The sequence below is a fragment of the Mobula hypostoma genome, chromosome 7 (assembly GCF_963921235.1).
Source record: "Mobula hypostoma chromosome 7, sMobHyp1.1, whole genome shotgun sequence".
NCBI classification, from domain to species: Eukaryota; Metazoa; Chordata; class Chondrichthyes; order Myliobatiformes; family Myliobatidae; genus Mobula; species Mobula hypostoma.
Window position 1 is genome coordinate 51,893,474 of NC_086103.1, and position 17,896 is coordinate 51,911,369.

Genomic DNA, 17,896 nt, shown 5'->3' on the forward strand with positions numbered 1-17,896 from the left:
TCCCCTGATTTGGAGTTGGAAATAGCAAGAAAAGGAAAGAGAGACCGATGGGAAAGTTTGGGCTCAATAGAAATTAACGGTAAACATATTGAAGTCCTGTATCAGGTGGAACGATCCTTGTCTCAGTACTAATTGGGCCCTATTCATCAACTTCCTTTCTGTAAGATTGATGTCTGCTTTCTTCTTTTGTGTAGAACTCGTTCTCATTCCATTTTCTCTCAGTCAGAATAAGTAAACATTTCCCTTCATCTTCATCTTCCAGCCCACAAGCCATCATATCAATAGATCATCTTTGTAATTTTCCCTATTTTCCACAAAATTTCACCACTTGACACATTTGCTCCTTCTCTCCTTTTTCAAAATTCTGAAAGGATCAGTCCCTCCATGATTTTCAATGCACTCTTCTATCTCCACCAACCATTCCTTCTTCTTGGCATTTTTTTCAGTTGAGGGAGCTGCTTCTGAACTTGTTGCTTTCTAAACCTAAACGATACCTCAGGATGAAACATTAATTCATTTGTACATTAAATTGTTCGATATATTATATTTGGTTCTGAAAGTATTGTGTCAGCTACATTGGAAATCCAGATTGGATAACTGTTTTCTAGTCTTTAACAGTGATTCTAAGCTACTTGCTGCATGTGACTTTAATTTTTTCTCCCTTCCCATTGTGTGTTCAGTTTTGGTCACGGTGCCATAGGGAAGATGTTATTAAACTGTAAAGAGTGCTGAAAAAATTTACAAGGACCTGAGGTACTAAGTTGGAGGGATAGCTCAGACAAGCTTGACTTTATTCCTCAGAGAGCAGAGGTTTATACAAACATGAGGAGCAGAGATAGGGTGAATGCACTCAATCTTTTTCCCTGGAGTTGAGGTGTTAAGAACTAGAAGGCATCGTTTTAAGATATGAGGGGAAGGATTTAAGAGGAACTTGAATGATGACTGTTTTACACTCAGATGATATCTATGTGAAACCAGCTACCAGAAGAAGTTGTTGAGCCAGGTACAATAATAATTTTTAAAAGACCATTGAATGGGTAATGGATTGGAAACATTTAAAAGGTTATGGGCTAAATGCTGGCTAATGGGACTTTCTCAGATGGGGATTTTGGTTTGCAAGGACCATTTGGGCCAAAGAGCTGTGTGACCCCATTACTCCATTGTTGTGTCACTCCATTACTCTATGACTTTGACCCCTCTATCCTTCAACCACTACTAAGCTCCAATGATGTTCAATCTAAACCCAAGAAACAGCATCACTTTTCTTGTCTAGGTACAAGACAAAACTTAGAGCTAAATATTGAGTTTAACAATTTCAAGTAAGAAAATATTTTTGTGCTCTTTTCACAAACAAGGTAGTATATTTCTGTTTCAGTTTGTGCCTCTTTTATTCGACTGTGTTTCAAACTGTATAGTTCTGAAGTAATTGTTAACTTGACAACTTTGTTCTGCATGATATCACAGACAAATGTTCTCTCAAAAACTCCTGCTGGTTTACAAGTAAGAACCCAGATACACAGCAGATAAACAATATGAATAGCACTGGCAAGATATGAATGTTGCAACTGACCATTGGGGAACTTTTAATAATTCACTCATTGTTGATACCATCTCAAAATAACAGAATGATGTATGGAAAGAGGGTTGATAATTACTGGGATACTGTATGATGTCATTGAATAGTAGTACTTTTTAATCTCTCAGATATCCGTGGAAAACAATCCCATACTTTGGTCCTTTCCACTCTCCTTCTGTGATGGTTTTAAGACAAAACCATGCTCTCTTCTCACTGCTGCCATCAGAAAGGAGGTACAGGGATCTTAGGTCCCAAACCACCAGATTCACAAACAGTTAGTAGCTCTCAACCACGAGACTCTTGAACCAGGGTAGGTATCTTCACTCACTGCAACACTGAACTGATTTCATAACCAATGGACTCACTTTCAAAGACTCTTACAACTTATGTTCTCAATATCTATTTATTTATTTGTTTACTTGTTTGTCTGCTTGTTCATTTATTCGTCCATTTATTTATTTATTTATTTATTGGTTTTGTTGTTTATTTATTCATTCATTCTTTTTTGTATGTGCACAATTTACTGTATTTTGCAATTTGGTTGTTTATATGTCATTGTGTGCAGTTTCTCATTAATCCTTTTGTGTTTCTTTGTATTTACTGTGCACAAAAATGAATCTCAAGGTCCTACATGGTGACATATATGTTCTTTGAAAATTTACTTTGAACTTTGAATATCTGTGGTCACAGGTATTCCACTGGAAGGTGTAGAACAGTTGGAGAAGGTGAGTATAATGAAGAGACACCAAAAGGCAGAAGGATAAACAGCAGTGGTAGATGAATGGAGATGTTATGAAAGATACAAATATGAAGGATGAATGTGAATGGAGTGTATATGGGTTTGTGGAGTCCTGCAACAGATTTTGCTCAACCAGGCAGAATGGGGTGAATGCATACTGAAACATTTAAGGACATATGTAATATTGTATGCCTTCCTTGGCAAAACAGGGTCTTTACTGTACGAAATTCAGGAATGTGGTATAATCTGCTGCCAGCCGAGCATCAGTCATGCATTGTTTATTGCAACAGCAAGTTTCTCAACCCTTAGCAGTGAGAGGTATCTCTGACTCACAGCATCTCAATGACATCCTGGAAATATCCTTTTAAAGGATCACATTTCATTCGGTGCCAAAACCAATTGCTTGTGGTTTGTGTATCAATTATCTCACACCTGAAAGGGTATTTAGACCTCAGCCTGTGAGCACCCTGATCACATTTAAACACTGGCCATCTCGTTGTTACCCTTAACACTCCTCCAACCTCATCTTTTAATATTCCGGTTAAAGGTGCATCATATGGGTTTGTATCATATCCATTGCTGTCTTCCGACAAAAGACCTGGAGGTAGCATTTTAATAAGTTGCCTGCATTAACATCCCATGGGCAAGTGCACTGAAATTAATTTGAATTTCCTAAGGGAGCAAATTATTTGATCCATTACCAAACACAAGTGCCACCAAAAGAAATAAAAAAATATAAAACTTAATCTCAGGTGTAATAGCAAAGAGCTCCGGAACACTTCAGGAGAAGCTATGGAAGTATTTGAGGGGTGAATTGAAACACTGAAATTTTGAGACAAATGAGACAAATAAATTGGGCGTTTGTGTTTTGGGCATGTACATTGGGATTAACAGACTTTTTTCTGTGTTGTAAATTCTACATAATACCATTCAAGTTTTTGTATCAATGAGAAATCATATATTCTGGCAAAAATAGCAATTTTTATGCATAGAGATGCCATCTGGAAACTGAACTGCTCAGCCACATTTTTGATATACAACTGGTGTTCCTCCCAGATCTCCAACTCCTAACAAAATATTTGTTATATGCTTACATGTATATTATATGCATATTCTGAACGTCTGTAGTACAGTCAGTTAGAAATATCAAATCCTGATGTATAATTGCTGTGGTTTTTGCTGTTGATACTGGGTCGAACCCACTTTGCTGATTTCCTCTCAGAACCACGTGTGCTCTTAGCAGTATCCATCCATCTACTCAGGGAGCTCGAGTTTATTATGTATCAGATAGGTTGTCGGGTCATTCATCGGGGCTATGGTGTTTAGCACTGATCATGGAAAATAAAGGAACAGTATCAGAGGACATTTCCAAAGCAAGAAATGGAAAAGCATTTGTGGTCCCATTTGACCTCTGTCATTACTGAGGAGGAGGAGGAGATAAATGAGGAGGAAAGGCTCAATAAAGCAAGGAGATCATTCCAGGAAGACTAAACTGGAGAGGGAAAAAGATTCTGTCATGAAGAGGCTTCAGAGAGAAGAGGCTCCAAGGGTCTTCAGAGAGCAGAAATGTTGCACAAATTTTCCATTACTGCAAAATCATTGGCCTCCTGTCCCTATGACATGCTGAATGTTCCAGCATAGTCCCCAGTGCTATCTACTCAAGTACTTCAGTCTGGATGAGTGTAACCCTAGGGCTGTCTCAGCAGGAGTTATTTTTAAGCAAAACAAAAAAACAAAACAGCGTGTTGAAGGATGCATATCAAATTAATTGCAGTAGAGAGCCTATGAAAAGAATATTAAAAAAGACCACGTTGCTTGAGTTAGTATTACCATTTTCAGACCATAAAGCAAATGAGTTTCAAAGACTAGAGGATACTACTGTGAGGAATAGGAATAGCAGAGAAGATAAACACCAAGGCAGAATATTTTACTTGAAATTGTCAACAGAGAACAATCAAAGTAGGACAGAACTCAAGACAGTGCTATCATTGTGATTGCAGCAAGCCTTACAATGTGGAATGCCCTGCTGAGTGAATGCATTTGCAGGTCATGTGGAAAACTCAACTTCTGAAAGATTTTGTCACTCAGCAAACCCAATATGTCAGGTCCTATCAGATTCTATAGTAAGTGTCAAAGCCAATGTAGAGGTCAGCAAGCATTTTAATAACCTTGAGCACATATTTCTATTCACCACACTCACCAGGGTAGCCAGTCACAGATACAGTAGATGTGATTTGACATTTTGGCTTATAGAGCTGCATTTGTTAATGTGAGAAATGGTCAAACCTTCAACAATCTTTCCGTTGTTCCACTCTGTATCAGCCAAGAGATGCCAGGGCCTTTTCCTAAAATTAGTTATCCATGTTTGACAGTTCCAGGAATGCTTTCATTATAAATTACATTCAAATATAAAAGTGTATTCTCTGTAAGCTCAGGTGATTGTGATACTCCCATCCATTTTGACAGTCTCAGCTCTTCACTTTGTGGACATCACATGTGCTGTGCCTATAATTGACTTAAATAGTAAAGAAGAAAAGGTCAGGGATAGCATATTGACTCTGAAGAATGAAAACATTGTCTGAAATGATGATACTCAGCAAAACTGAAGCTGCAAAGAAGCAGGATTTTGTTCTGCCCTTATGTATAACAATAGTTTAATCACAAAAATGGAAAAAGATCGTAGAAGATGTACCCACTATTGATGTTGCAAGTGCTTTGAAAGAGTTGCATAAATTTTGTGATGAGTTTGTAACTGCATGTACCACAATTCTTGTGTAACAAAGTGATTGTATTGTTATCCTATAGTTGCTATTGGAGCACATTAAACTTGTGGCTTAGAAAAGCCTTTAAGAAACTGAAAAATATACTAAGCAATAGTTATGGAAAAAATTATTGTTCCTTGGAAAAAGTCAAAGTCAATGGTTAAGCTTAATGTCATATGCACATGTATTGTATACCTGTATGTGCACACAGGTACAATGAAAAACTTACTTGCAGGATCAGGTTAAATATCACTGGCATATGTTGTGAAATTTGTTGTTTTGCAGCAGCAGTATATTGCAATACATAACAATAAAAAGAACTATAAATTACAATAAGAAATATATTGGAAAAATGATTAAATATGTAGTACAAAACAAGAGTAAAAAAAAAACATTGAGGAAGTGTACAAGCTGTTCCTAAAATGTTGGGTGTGTGCCTCAGGCTCTTGTACTGAGAGCGTGTCTTGAGTGACAGGGGTCCCTAATGATGGATGCTGCATTTTTGAGGCATTGCCTTTAGAAGATTTCTGTAGTGCTGGGGAAGCTAGTGCCCATGCTGGAGCTGGCTGTGTTCATAACTTTCTGCAGTGTTTTCTGTTCCTGTGCAATGACCCCTCTGTACCAGGTTGGTGATGCAACCAGTTAGAATATTTTCCATGGTACATCTGTATAAAATTGCTAGTCTGTGGTGACATAACATGTTTCCTCAAACTCCTAATGAATTATAGCCGTTCTCATGCCTTCTTTGTAATTGTATCAATCTGTTGGGCTCAAGATAGATCTTCAGGGATACTGACACCCAGGAACTTGAAATTGCTCACCCTTTCCGTTGTTGATCCCTCGACGAGGACTGGTATGTGTTTTCTCGACTTCCCTTTCCTGAAGTCCACAATCAATTCCTTGGTCTTACTAACTCTGAGGGCAAGGTTGTTGTTAAGGCACCACTCAACCAACTGATCTATCTCAATCCTATATGCCTCCTCTTCACCATCGGAAATGATGACAACAATAGTTGTGTCATCGGCAAATGTATAGATGGTGTTCGAGTAGTCATGGGTGTAGAGAGAATAGAGCAGGGGGCTAAGCACACATCCTTGAGGTGCGCTAGTGTTGTTTACTAGGGAGGAGGAGATGTTATTTCTGACTGTGATGTCCCAGTGAGGAAGTCGAAGACCCAGTCGCAGAGGGAGGTGCAGTGGCCCAGGTTTTGGAGCCAGTTGATTAGTACTGATGGTGTGATGTTGTTGATGGCTGAGCTGTAATCAATAAACAACAGTCTGATGTAGGTATTGCTATTGTCTAGGTGATCCAAGGCCCAGTAGAGAGCCACTGAGATTGCATCCACTGTAGACCTATTGTGGCAATAGGCAAATTGCAGCAGGTCCAGATAGTTGCTCAGGCAAGAGTTGATTCTTGCTATGATCAATCTCTCAAAACACTTTATCACAGTCGATGTGAGCGCTATTGGGCAATAGTCATTGAGGCAGCCCACACTGCTCTTCTTGGGCATTGGTATGAAGCAGGAGGAAAACTTTGACTGCAGCAATGAGAGACTGAAGATGTCTTTGAGACAATATGTCTCCTGCCAGTTGGTTGACACGAGTTTTCAGTGCCCTCCCAGGTACAACCTCAAGGCCTGTTGCTTTGCAAAGTTTCACCCTCTCAAAAAATGTTCTGACATCGGACTCTGAGACAGAGATGGCAGGGTCACTAGATGCTGCAGGATTCACATAGGTAACGTTTTAAAGCATGGATAAAAGGTGTTGAGTTCATCTGGGAGTGAAGTATCTCAGCCATTCATGAAGTGGGTTTTGCCATGTAATAGGAAATAGTGGCCTGGAAACCATAATAAAGCTGACGTGTATCTGATTCTGTCTCTGACTTCAATCGGAATTGGTTTTTCACTCTTAATATAGCCTTCTGTTGATCACACCCAGACTTCTTGTATAGTTCTGGATCACTGGGCTTGAGTGCCACAGATCTATCCCTCAGCAGAATTTTGGTTTGTCCACAGCTTTTGAGTGTATGAGTATGCCCGTATATTCTGGACAGCACAGAGTCATCCACATGGGTCTTGATGAAGTCGATGACAACTGTGGCATATTCATTCAGATTTGAAAATGAATTCCTGAATATTGCCCAGTCACTGACCCAAAGCAGTCCTATAAGCATCCCTCTGCCTCTGTTGACCATACCTTCTTGGTCTGGTCACTGGCTGTGGACTTTAGTCTCTGCTTTTACACTGGGAATAGAAGTACAAGCAGGGGTGATCAGACCTACAAGAGGGCAGACATGAAATGGCACCGTAAACGTTTTTAATGGTAGCATTACAGTGGTCAAATGTGTTTGTTCATCTGGTTCCACAGGTGATATGTTGGTTGCAGTTGTTCAGAATCCTCTTCATGCTGGCCTATTTGAAATCCCCCACAATGATAAGGATGGCATCAGGGTGTGCTGTTCTGTGATTGCTGATCACGGTGAAAACCTTCTGAGTATCTGGATGATTATAACAAAGCGGTATGAGAACTAAGATATTTAACATGTGTGTTTAATTTAATTTAATTTAACATCAGTTGGGGTAGAGTGTTTTTATATTTTTTCCGAGATTTCCATCTCAAGAACGCTGTGTATGTCTTCTTTAAGGCAATACATTTTTCTAAGAATGTAGAGTACCTAGGGTCTGGTAATCAAGAAAGCAGCCATTGTTCTACACATTACTGCAATGAGTTTGTTTAATTAGTTACATATGTCAGAGATTTACCAGTCCCCCTTCACAATGACTACCTTTACAAAGGCAGCTGGGGATGATAATTAAGTAGTGAATTACCGGAGATATTTACGTTCCATGAGTGAAAAACGACAAAGGGGAAGTAATTTCCTAATTTCCTATCGCACCAAAGTTCTCTTAGCTTTCATCTGTCACTAATCATCTCGGTAATGCTAGACCACCAACTGTGAATACAAGACCCAAATCAGTGTGCCAAGAAACGCCCAAAAGCATACAAATACAGATGGCTTGATGTTTTTTTTCAAGCCATCAATTCTTATTCACTCAATTCTCATATTCTTTCTCTTTTTATCTCATCCTCTCTCTCTCATTCTCTGTCCATCTCTCTCTCTCTCTCTCTCTCTCTCCCTCCCTCCCTCTCTCTCTGCAGAGATCATCTGCAGACCACTGCTGCAGATCAGGTGAAGTGGCGACTTTGATTCACACTCATCAGTTATCAGTCACAGGGACAGTGTATAGCGCTATAGATGTAAGCGGATTATCATTCACAAATGCAGATTTGAAATGACATTCACTTCCTGAATTGCAATAAATTTCAGGATATTTTTATTTGAATATTTTGCACAAGTTTATACTTCAAATTTGCTAAGAATAATGTTATTTTGTTAGAGAGGGAATCCACATTGACTGCATACAAGCACTTTATGTTCAACAATAATTTACTTGTTTAAATGATATCACACACACACACACACACAAATAGTCCTGCAATCCTACAACAGGCCGTTTTTGTCCCCCAGCCTCCAGGCCTTCAACTTCCCCAATGATCTCGCAGAGATACATACACTTGGAGCTGTAGCATTGGGCCCTGACCTCCAGATTTTGATCAACCTTTGACCAGCCCTCATTGTTCTTGGTCTCCTGGTTTAAAATGTGACTGCGCTTGTCCTTTGTCATGCGTCTTCTTCACAGACCATCGCACGCAGAGCATGGGGAGCAGAGTGAAGCACTAGAGTCTGGCCTCTCCTCTAACTCCCCCATGACCTTGTCCTTAAATGCAAACCTGGCTCTTAACTCTCCTCTCTGATCTCAAAACCAACCCACAAACCTAAAAAGAACCACTAAAACACTGCTAAGTCTGAGCCACAAGCTCACAGAGAACTCAGCTCAGCTTCATCACAGCTTCAGTCCTCTACCTCTTCCATTTACCAGTTCCCAGCTTTCTCTTTGTTGCCCCCTCCCCAACACACCCGCCTTCCTCCTCACTTGGCCTCATCTATCAGCTGCCACTTTGTGCCCTCACCTTCCCCTCACCATTTTTTTTCTGGCTTCCGTTCCTTTCCTATTTCAATCCTGACGGAACGTCGATTGTTTATTCAACTCCATAGATGCTGCCTGACCTTCTGTGTTCCTCCAACATCTTGTGTGTGTGTGTTGCTCTCTTTTTCACTGATACAGCGTCTTCAGTTTAAAGCTTGTACAATTTTTCTTCCACAGGTGCTAACCTGCTGTGTATTACTACTGTGTTTATTTTATTTTTCATCTTCTTTTCTTCCTATTCACCTTCTTACAGGCTTTTAGAAGCTGTTTGCTACAGTCGCTTGTCCTATTTACGACCATTAGACTGTAGTTAGACATTCGGAGGAAATTGTAGGTGGGTGCAGGTTTCCGAGGGAAAATAGCAGGAGCATTCGATACACCTTGCTGGCAACACAAATTTGAGTTTACAGCTATGTGGATTTAAAAAGTAAAATCATAACACATACAAGTCAAATCAGTAAAATTATTTATTAGTTTCATATGTGCCAGTAGTGTAAGAAAACAATTCTTTTGCATACCATCCCTTCATTTGATTCCAACATTGCATTTAAGAAGTACAAGTGAAAACAATAATAAAATAACAGTCTCTGGCTCCGAGTCCAATGCTGTGGCTCAGAAGAGAAGAGAGGTGAAGAGGACTGCAGTGGTGATAGGAGATTCTAGAGCCAGAGGAACAGAGACAAGATTCTGTGGGCACAGTAGAGACACCCAGGTGGGACGTGGCCTCCCAGTTGCTAGGGTCAGAGGTGTCTCGAATCGGGTCCATGCATTCTAAAGGAGGAATATGAGCAGCCTGACGTCTGAATACATATTAGCAACAATGACATATGTAGGTAGGAAAGGTGAGGAGGTCCTGAAGAGAGTTTATAGGGAGCAAGGTAGAAAGATGAAAAACAGGACCTCCAGGGTAGTAATCTATGGATTGCTCCCCATGTCACGTGCCAGTGAGTGTAAGGATTGTTGCAAGGACGTGGTTGGGGACGAATCTAAGTGCAGGACACAGATGCTGAGGCAGAGTCGTTAGGCGTAGCACCTCCGCGAACGGGGAGCCGATATCCAGGAGACGATGCGAAGCTTAGAACTAACAGTTCTCAGGAATAGGAAACAACGTTTACTCTCACAAGAGTCGACCAACGACCTGGCGGCTTCTTGCTGTGGTCACAGGATTCTTATCCTGCCGTTTGATGGGAAGCAGGTGCGTGTAGTTAGTGATACCTGGGAATGATTGGAATCTAAATGAGGTGATCGAGGCCCAAATCTTGAGGCAAATGGCAAGGTGGGGGATTGCCAGACGGGACCATGACAAAGGTAACACGATTTGGCAGGTAAATGCATGGTTGAGGAACTGGTGCAGGGGGCAGGGGTTCAGGTTTACAGATTATTGGGATCTCTTTTGGGGAAGGTACGAACCGTGTAAGAGGGATGGGCTTACCTAAACCAAAGTGGACCAATATCCTTGAGGGCCGGTTTGCTAGAGTTGTTCAGGACGGTTTAAACAAATTTGGTGGGGAGATGGGTGCTGAGGATGAGGTAGTTTTTAACAAACAGAGGCAGTGTGCAGGTGAGACTGCTAGCAGGGAGCAGCTGATGATAGGGCAAAATTTCAGTCAACAGGATGAGTTGAAATGCAAAAGATAGACAACATCGAAAAGGGTGAATACAGGACTGAAAGTGTTATATTTGAATGTATGCATTACATGGAATAAAGTAGATGATCTTGTAGCAAAGTTAGAGATTGGCAGGTATGATATTCTAGCAACACTAGGTTGTGGCTGAAAGAAGATTATAGCTGGGAGCATAACTTTGTATCAAAGGGACCGGCAGGTAGGCAGAGAGGGTGGCCTGGTTCTATTGGTAAAAAAATGAAATCAAATCATTAGAAAGAGGTGACGTAGGATTTTAAGGTATTGAATCATTGTAGATAGAGCTAGGGAACTGCAAGGATAAAAAGACCATGGTGGGTGTTATATATAGACCCCCAAACAGTAGTAAAGATGTGGTGTACAAATTACAATGGGAGACAAAAAATGCATGTCAAAAGGGCAATGTTATGATAATCATGGGGTATTTCAGTGTGAGTACACTGGGAAAAACAGGTTGGTGTTGAATCCCAAGAAGGGGATTTCTAGAATGCCTATGAGATGATGGTGTGTGGTGAGTGAGTGAGATGTGCTGGCTGCGACGGTAGTAAAGGTGGATACGATAGGGTCTTTTAAGAGTCTCTTATATGGAGCTGAGAAAAATAGAGGGCTTTGCAGTAGGGAAATTCTAGGCAGTCTCTGGAGTACGTAACATGATCAGCACAACATTGTGAGCCAAAGTACCTGTAATGTGCTGTAGATTTCTATGTTCTATGGCTTTTTAGAGCAGTTCATAGTTGAGCCCACTAGGGTTCAGCTAATTTGGATTGGGTGTTGTGCAATGAACCAGAATTGATTAAAGAGCTTAAGGTAAAGGAAGTCTTAGGGGTCATTGATCATAATATGATAAAATTCACCCTGCAATTTGAGAAGGAGAAGCTAAAGTCAGATGTATCAGTATTATAGTGGAGTAAAAGGAATTACAAAGGCATAAGAGAGGAGCTGGCCAAAATTTCCAGCAAAAGGAACACCAGCAGGAATGACAGCGGAGCAGCAATGGCTGGAATTTCTGTGAGCAAATCGCAGGATACAAGATATATACATCCCAAAGAAAAAGAAATATTATAGATGACACAATCGTGGCTGACAAGAGAAGTCAAAGCTATCATAAAATCCAAAGAGAGCACATGCAATAGAGCAAAAATTAGTGGGAAGTTAGATGGAGAAGCTTTCAAAATCCAACAGAAGGCAACTAAAAAAGTCATAAAAAAGGAAAAGATGGAATATGAAGGTAAGCAAATAATAATATTAAAGAGGATACCAAAAGATTCTTCAGAAAAATAATGTGCAAAAGAGAGGTGAGAGTGAATATTGGACCTCTGGAAAATGTTGCTGGGAAATAATAATGGGGGACAAGGAAATGGCAGATGAACTAAATAAGTTTTTTGTATCATCTTCACTGTGAACGACACTAGCAGTATGCCAGAAGTTTGAAAGTGTCAGGGGATAGAAGTGTGTGAAGTTGTCATTACTAGGGAAAAGATTCTTGGGACTGAAAGGTTTGAAGATAGATAAGTCACCTGAACCAGATGGTATACACCCTAGGTTCTGAAAGAGGTGCGTGAAGAGACTGTGGAGGCATTATTAGTGATCTTTCAAGAATCAATTGATTCTGGCATGATTCTGGAGGTCTGGAAAATTGCTAATGAAATTCCACACTTCAAGGAGGGAGAAAGGCAGAAGAAAGGAAATTATAGGCCAATTAGTCTAACCTCAGTAGTTGGGAAGATGTTGTAGTCAATTTTTAAGGATGTGGGTTTTGAATACATGGAGACACATGATAAAATAAGCTATAGTCGGCATGGTTTCCTTAAGGGAAAATGTTACCTGACGAAACTGTAGGAATTCTTTGATGAAATAACAAGCAGAATAGACAATGGAGAATTGGTGGATGTTGTATATTTGGATTTTCAGAAGACCTTTCACAAGGTGCCACACATGAAGCTGCTGAACAAGTTAAGAGCCCATGGTATTACAGGAAAGGTACTAGCATGGATAGAGCATTTGCTGATGGACAGGATGCAAAGAGTGGGAATAAAGGGAGCCTTTTCTGCTTGGCTGCCGATGACCAGTGATTTTCCATAGGGTCTGCGTTGGGGCTAAGTTTGTGGACAATATGAAGTTACGTGGAGGAGCAGATAGTTTTGAGGAAGTAGAGAGGCTAGAGAAGAACTTAGATAGATGAGGAGAATGGGTCAAGCAGTGGCAGATGGAATACAATGTCAGGAAGTGTATGATCATGCACGTTGGCAGGATAAATAAAAATGTAAACAACAGGAATTCTGCAGATGCTGGAAATTCAAGCAACACACATCAAAGTTGCTGGTGAACGCAGCAGGCCAAGCAGCATCTGTAGGAAGAGGTGCAGTCGACGTTTCAGGCCGAGACCCTTCGTCAGGACTAACTGAAGGAAAAGTGAGTAAGGGATTTGAAAGATGGAGGGGGAGGGGGAGATCCAAAATGATAGGAGAAGACAAGAGGGGGAGGGATAGAGCCAAGAGCTGGACAGGTGATTGGCAAAGGGGATATAAGAGGATCAAGGGACAGGAGGTCCGGGAAAAAAGACAGCGGGGGGGAACCCAAAGGATGGGCAAGAGGTATATTCAGAGGGACAGAGGGAGAAAAAGGAGAGTGAGAGAAAGAATGTGTGCATAAAAATGAGTAACAGATGGGGTACGAGGGGGAGGTGGGGCCTTCGCGGAAGTTAGAGAAGTCGATGTTCATGCCATCAGGTTGGAGGCTACCCAGACGGAATATAAGGTGTTGTTCCTCCAACCTGAGTGTGGCTTCATCTTTACAGTAGAGGAGGCCGTGGATAGACATGTCAGAATGGAAATGGGATGTGGAATTAAAATGTGTGGCCACTGGGAGATCCTGCTGTCTCTGGCGGACAGAGCGTAGATGTTCAGCAAAGCGGTCTCCCAGTCTGCGTTGGGTCTCGCCAATATATAAAAGGCCACATCGGGAGCACCGGACGCAGTATATCACCCCAGTCGACTCACAGGTGAAGTGATGCCTCACCTGGAAGGACTGTTTGGGGCCCTGAATGGTGGTAAGGGAGGAAGTGTAAGGGCATGTGTAGCACTTGTTCCGCTTACACGGATAAGTGCCAGGAGGGAGATCAGTGGGGAGGGATGGGAGGGACGAATGGACAAGGGAGTTGTGTAGGGAGCGATCCCTGCGGAATGCAGAGAGAGTGGGGGAGGGAAAGATGTGCTTAGTGGTGGGATCCCGTTGGAGGTGGCGGAAGTTACGGAGAATAATATGTTGGACCCGGAGGCTGGTGGGGTGGTAGGTGAGGACCAGGGGAACCCTATTCCTAGTGGGGTGGCGGGAGGATGGAGTGAGAGCAGATGTACGTGAAATGGGGGAGATGCGTTTAAGAGCAGAGTTGGTAGTGGAGGAAGGGAAGCCCCTTTCTTTAAAAAAGGAAGACATCTCCCACGTCCTAGAATGAAAAGCCTCACCCTGAGAGCAGATGCGGCGGAGACGGAGGAATTGCGAGAAGGGGATGGCGTTTTTGCAAGGGACAGGGTGAGAAGAGGAATAGTCCAGATAGCTGTGAGAGTCCTCCTCTACTGTAAAGATGAAGCCACACTCAGGTTGGAGGAACAACACCTTATATTCCATCTGGGTAGCCTCCAACCTGATGGCATGAACATCGACTTCTCTAACTTCCGCTAAGGCCCCACCTCCCCCTCGTACCCCATCTGTTACTCATTTTTATGCACACATTCTTTCTCTCACTCTCCTTTTTCTCCCTCTGTCCCTCTGAATATACCTCTTTCCCATCCTCTGGGTCCCCCCCCACCTTGTCTTTCTTCCCGGACCTCCTGTCCCATGATCCTCTCGTATCCCCTTTTGCCTATCACCTGTCCAGCTCTTGGCTCTATCCCTCCCACTCCTGTCTTCTCCTATCATTTTGGATCTCCCTCTCCCCCTCCAACTTTCAAATCCCTTACTCACTCTTCCTTCAGTTAGTCCTGACGAAGGGTCTCGGCCTGAAACGTCGACTGCACCTCTTCCTACAGATGCTGCTTGGCCTGCTGCGTTCACCAGCAACTTTGATAAATAAAAATGTAGACTATTTTCTAAATGGAGAGAAAATTCAAATATCTGAGGTGCAAACTGACTGTGGAATCTTTGCGCAGAATTCGCTAATTTAACAAATTTCACATTACGTGCCGGTGATAATAAACCTGATTGTGATCCTGATTCTGGATTTGAAGATTAATTTGTAGATTGAATTGGTGATGAAGAAGGCAAATGTGATATTAGCATTCATTTCAAGAGAACAGAAAATAATCGGAATCAGAATCAGAATCAGGTTTATTATCACCGGCATGTGATGTGAAATTTGATAACTTAGCAGCAGAAGTTCAATGCAGTACATAATCTAACAAAAAGAGAAATAAAACAATAATAAATAAAATAAAACATAATAAATAAACAAGTAAACCAATTATGTGTATTGAATAGAATTTTTAAAATGTGCAAAAAACAGAAATACTGTATATTTAAAAAAAAGTGAAGTAGTGTCCAAAGCTTCAACATCCATTTAGGAATCGGATGGCAGAGGGGAAGAAGCTGTTCCTGAATCACTGAGTGTGTGCCTTCAGGCTTCTGTACCTCCTACTTGATGGTAACAGTGAGAAAAGGGCATACCCTGGGTGCTGGATGTCCTTAATAATGGACGCTGCCTTTCTGAGACACTGCTCCCTAAAGGTGTCCTGGGTACTTTGTAGGCTAGTGCCCAAGATGGAGCTGACTAGATTTACAACTTTCTGCAGCTTCTTTCGGTCCTGTGCAGTAGCCCCTCCATACCAGACAGTGATGCAGCCTGTCAGAGTGCTCTCCACGGTACATCTGTACAAGTTTTCGAGTGTATTTGTTGACATGCCAAATCTCTTCAAACTCCTAATAAAGTATAGTTGCTGTCTTGCCTTGTTTATGACTACATCAATATATTGGGACCAGATTAGATCCTCAGAGATCTTGACACCGAGGAACTCGAAACTGCTCACTCTCTCCACTTCTGATCCCTCTATGAGGGTTGGTATGAGCTCCTTCAATAAAAGCCGTGGGTGAATCAGGAGGTATGTTGTCTGCTGAAAGCTAGATCTGTGGCATTCATGTCTAGCAACCCAGGCTTGTACCAGAAAACCAGATTTGATTTTTGGAGGCAAACAACAGGAATTCTGCAGATGCTGGAAATTCAAGCAACACACATCAAAGTTGCTGGTGAACGCAGCAGGCCAGGCAGCATCTGTAGGAAGAGGTGCAGTCGACATTTCAGGCCGAGACTCTTCGTCAGGACTAACTGAAGGAAGAGTGAGTAAGGGATTTGAAAGTTGGAGGGGGAGGGGGAGATCCAAAATGATAGGAGAAGACAGGAGGGGGAGGGATAGAGCCGAGAGCTGGACAGGTGATAGGCAAAAGGGGATATGAGAGGATCATGGGACAGGAGGGGAGATGATTTTTGGAGGGCTATTTCAAAGGCGAAGAGACAATTTTGAATGATGTTGGAGGCGATATCAGATGCATGGCCACTCTGGCAGGGTCTGCAAGATATTACTTCCTACAAAGCGAAACCCAATCGTATGAATGGCAGCGATGCTTCACTACCAGATGAACTCAACACCTTCTATGCATGCTTTGAAAGGGAGAACACAACTACAGCTGTGAAGATCCCTGGTGCACCTGATGACCCAGTGATCTCTGTCTCAGAGGCCGATGTTAGACTGTCCTTAAAGAGAGTGAACCCTCGCAAGGCAGAAAGTCCCAATGGAGTAACTGGTAAGGCTCTGAAAACCTGTGCCAGCCAACTACTGGAAGTATTCAAGGACGTTTTTAATCTCTCACTGCTATGGGTAGGAGTTCTCACTTGCTTTAAAAAGTCAACAATTATGTCAGTGCTAAGAAGAATAATGTGGGCTGCCTTAATGACTATCGCCTGGTAGCATTTACATCAACAGTGATGAAATGCCTTGAGAGGTTGGTTATGACTAGACTGAACTCCTGCCTCAGCAAGGAACTGGACCTTTTGCAATTTGCCTATCTATCATCAGAATAGGTCAATGGCAGATGCAATCTCAATGGCTCTTCACATGGCTTTAGACCACCTAAACAACACAAACACCCACATCAGGATGCTGTTTATGGACTATAGCTCAGCATTGAATACCATCATTTCCACAATCCTGATTGAGAAGTTGCAGAACCAAGGCCTCTGTACTTCCCTCTGCAATTGGATCCTCGACTTCCTAACCAGAAGACCAGAGTCTGTGCGGATTGGTGATAACATATCCTCCTCACTGACGATCAGCACTGATGATCAGCACTGGCGTACCTCAGGGATGTGTGCTTAGCTCACTGCTCTACTCTCTGTATACACATGACTGTGTGGCTGGACATAGCTCAAATACCATCTATAAATTTGCTGATGATACAACCACTGTTGGTGGAAACTCAGGTGGTGACGAGAGGGTGTACAGGAGTGAGATACGCTAACTTGGTGGAGTGGTGCTGCAGCAACAAGTGTTGAGGCATTCCCTGCAGTACTGTGAGCCATTTTGGGCCCCTAGAGTGGTGAATCTGTGATTCTTAGCCACAGATGGCTGTGGAGGACAAGTTATTGGATATATTTAAAGCAGAGGCTAATAAATTTTTGATTCGTCAGGGCATGAAGGGATACACAGAAAAGTCAGAAGATTAGGGCTGGGAGGGAAAATAGATCAGCCATGTTGAAATGATGTAGTGCACTCGATAGGCTAATTTGCCTAATTCTGCTTCTATATCTTATGGTCTTATGATCTTAATACAGAATAATGAGTTACAGTTACAGAGAAGGTGTAATGCAGGCAGGCAATGAGGTGCAAGTCCACAATGAAGATAAATTGTGAGGTCAAGAGTCTATATTATCGTAAAAGGAAACCATTCAATAGTTTTTTTAATGGCATTATAGAAGCTGTCATTGAACCTGGTTGTATGTGCTTTCAGGCTTTTCTATCTTCTGCAATGTTCAGGGTGAGTGTGGTCTTTGATTATGTTGGCCCCTTCACTGAGGCAGTGACAAATGCAGTCAGAGTTAATGACCATCTCCTGAAGTCAACAACTAGTTCTTTTGATTTG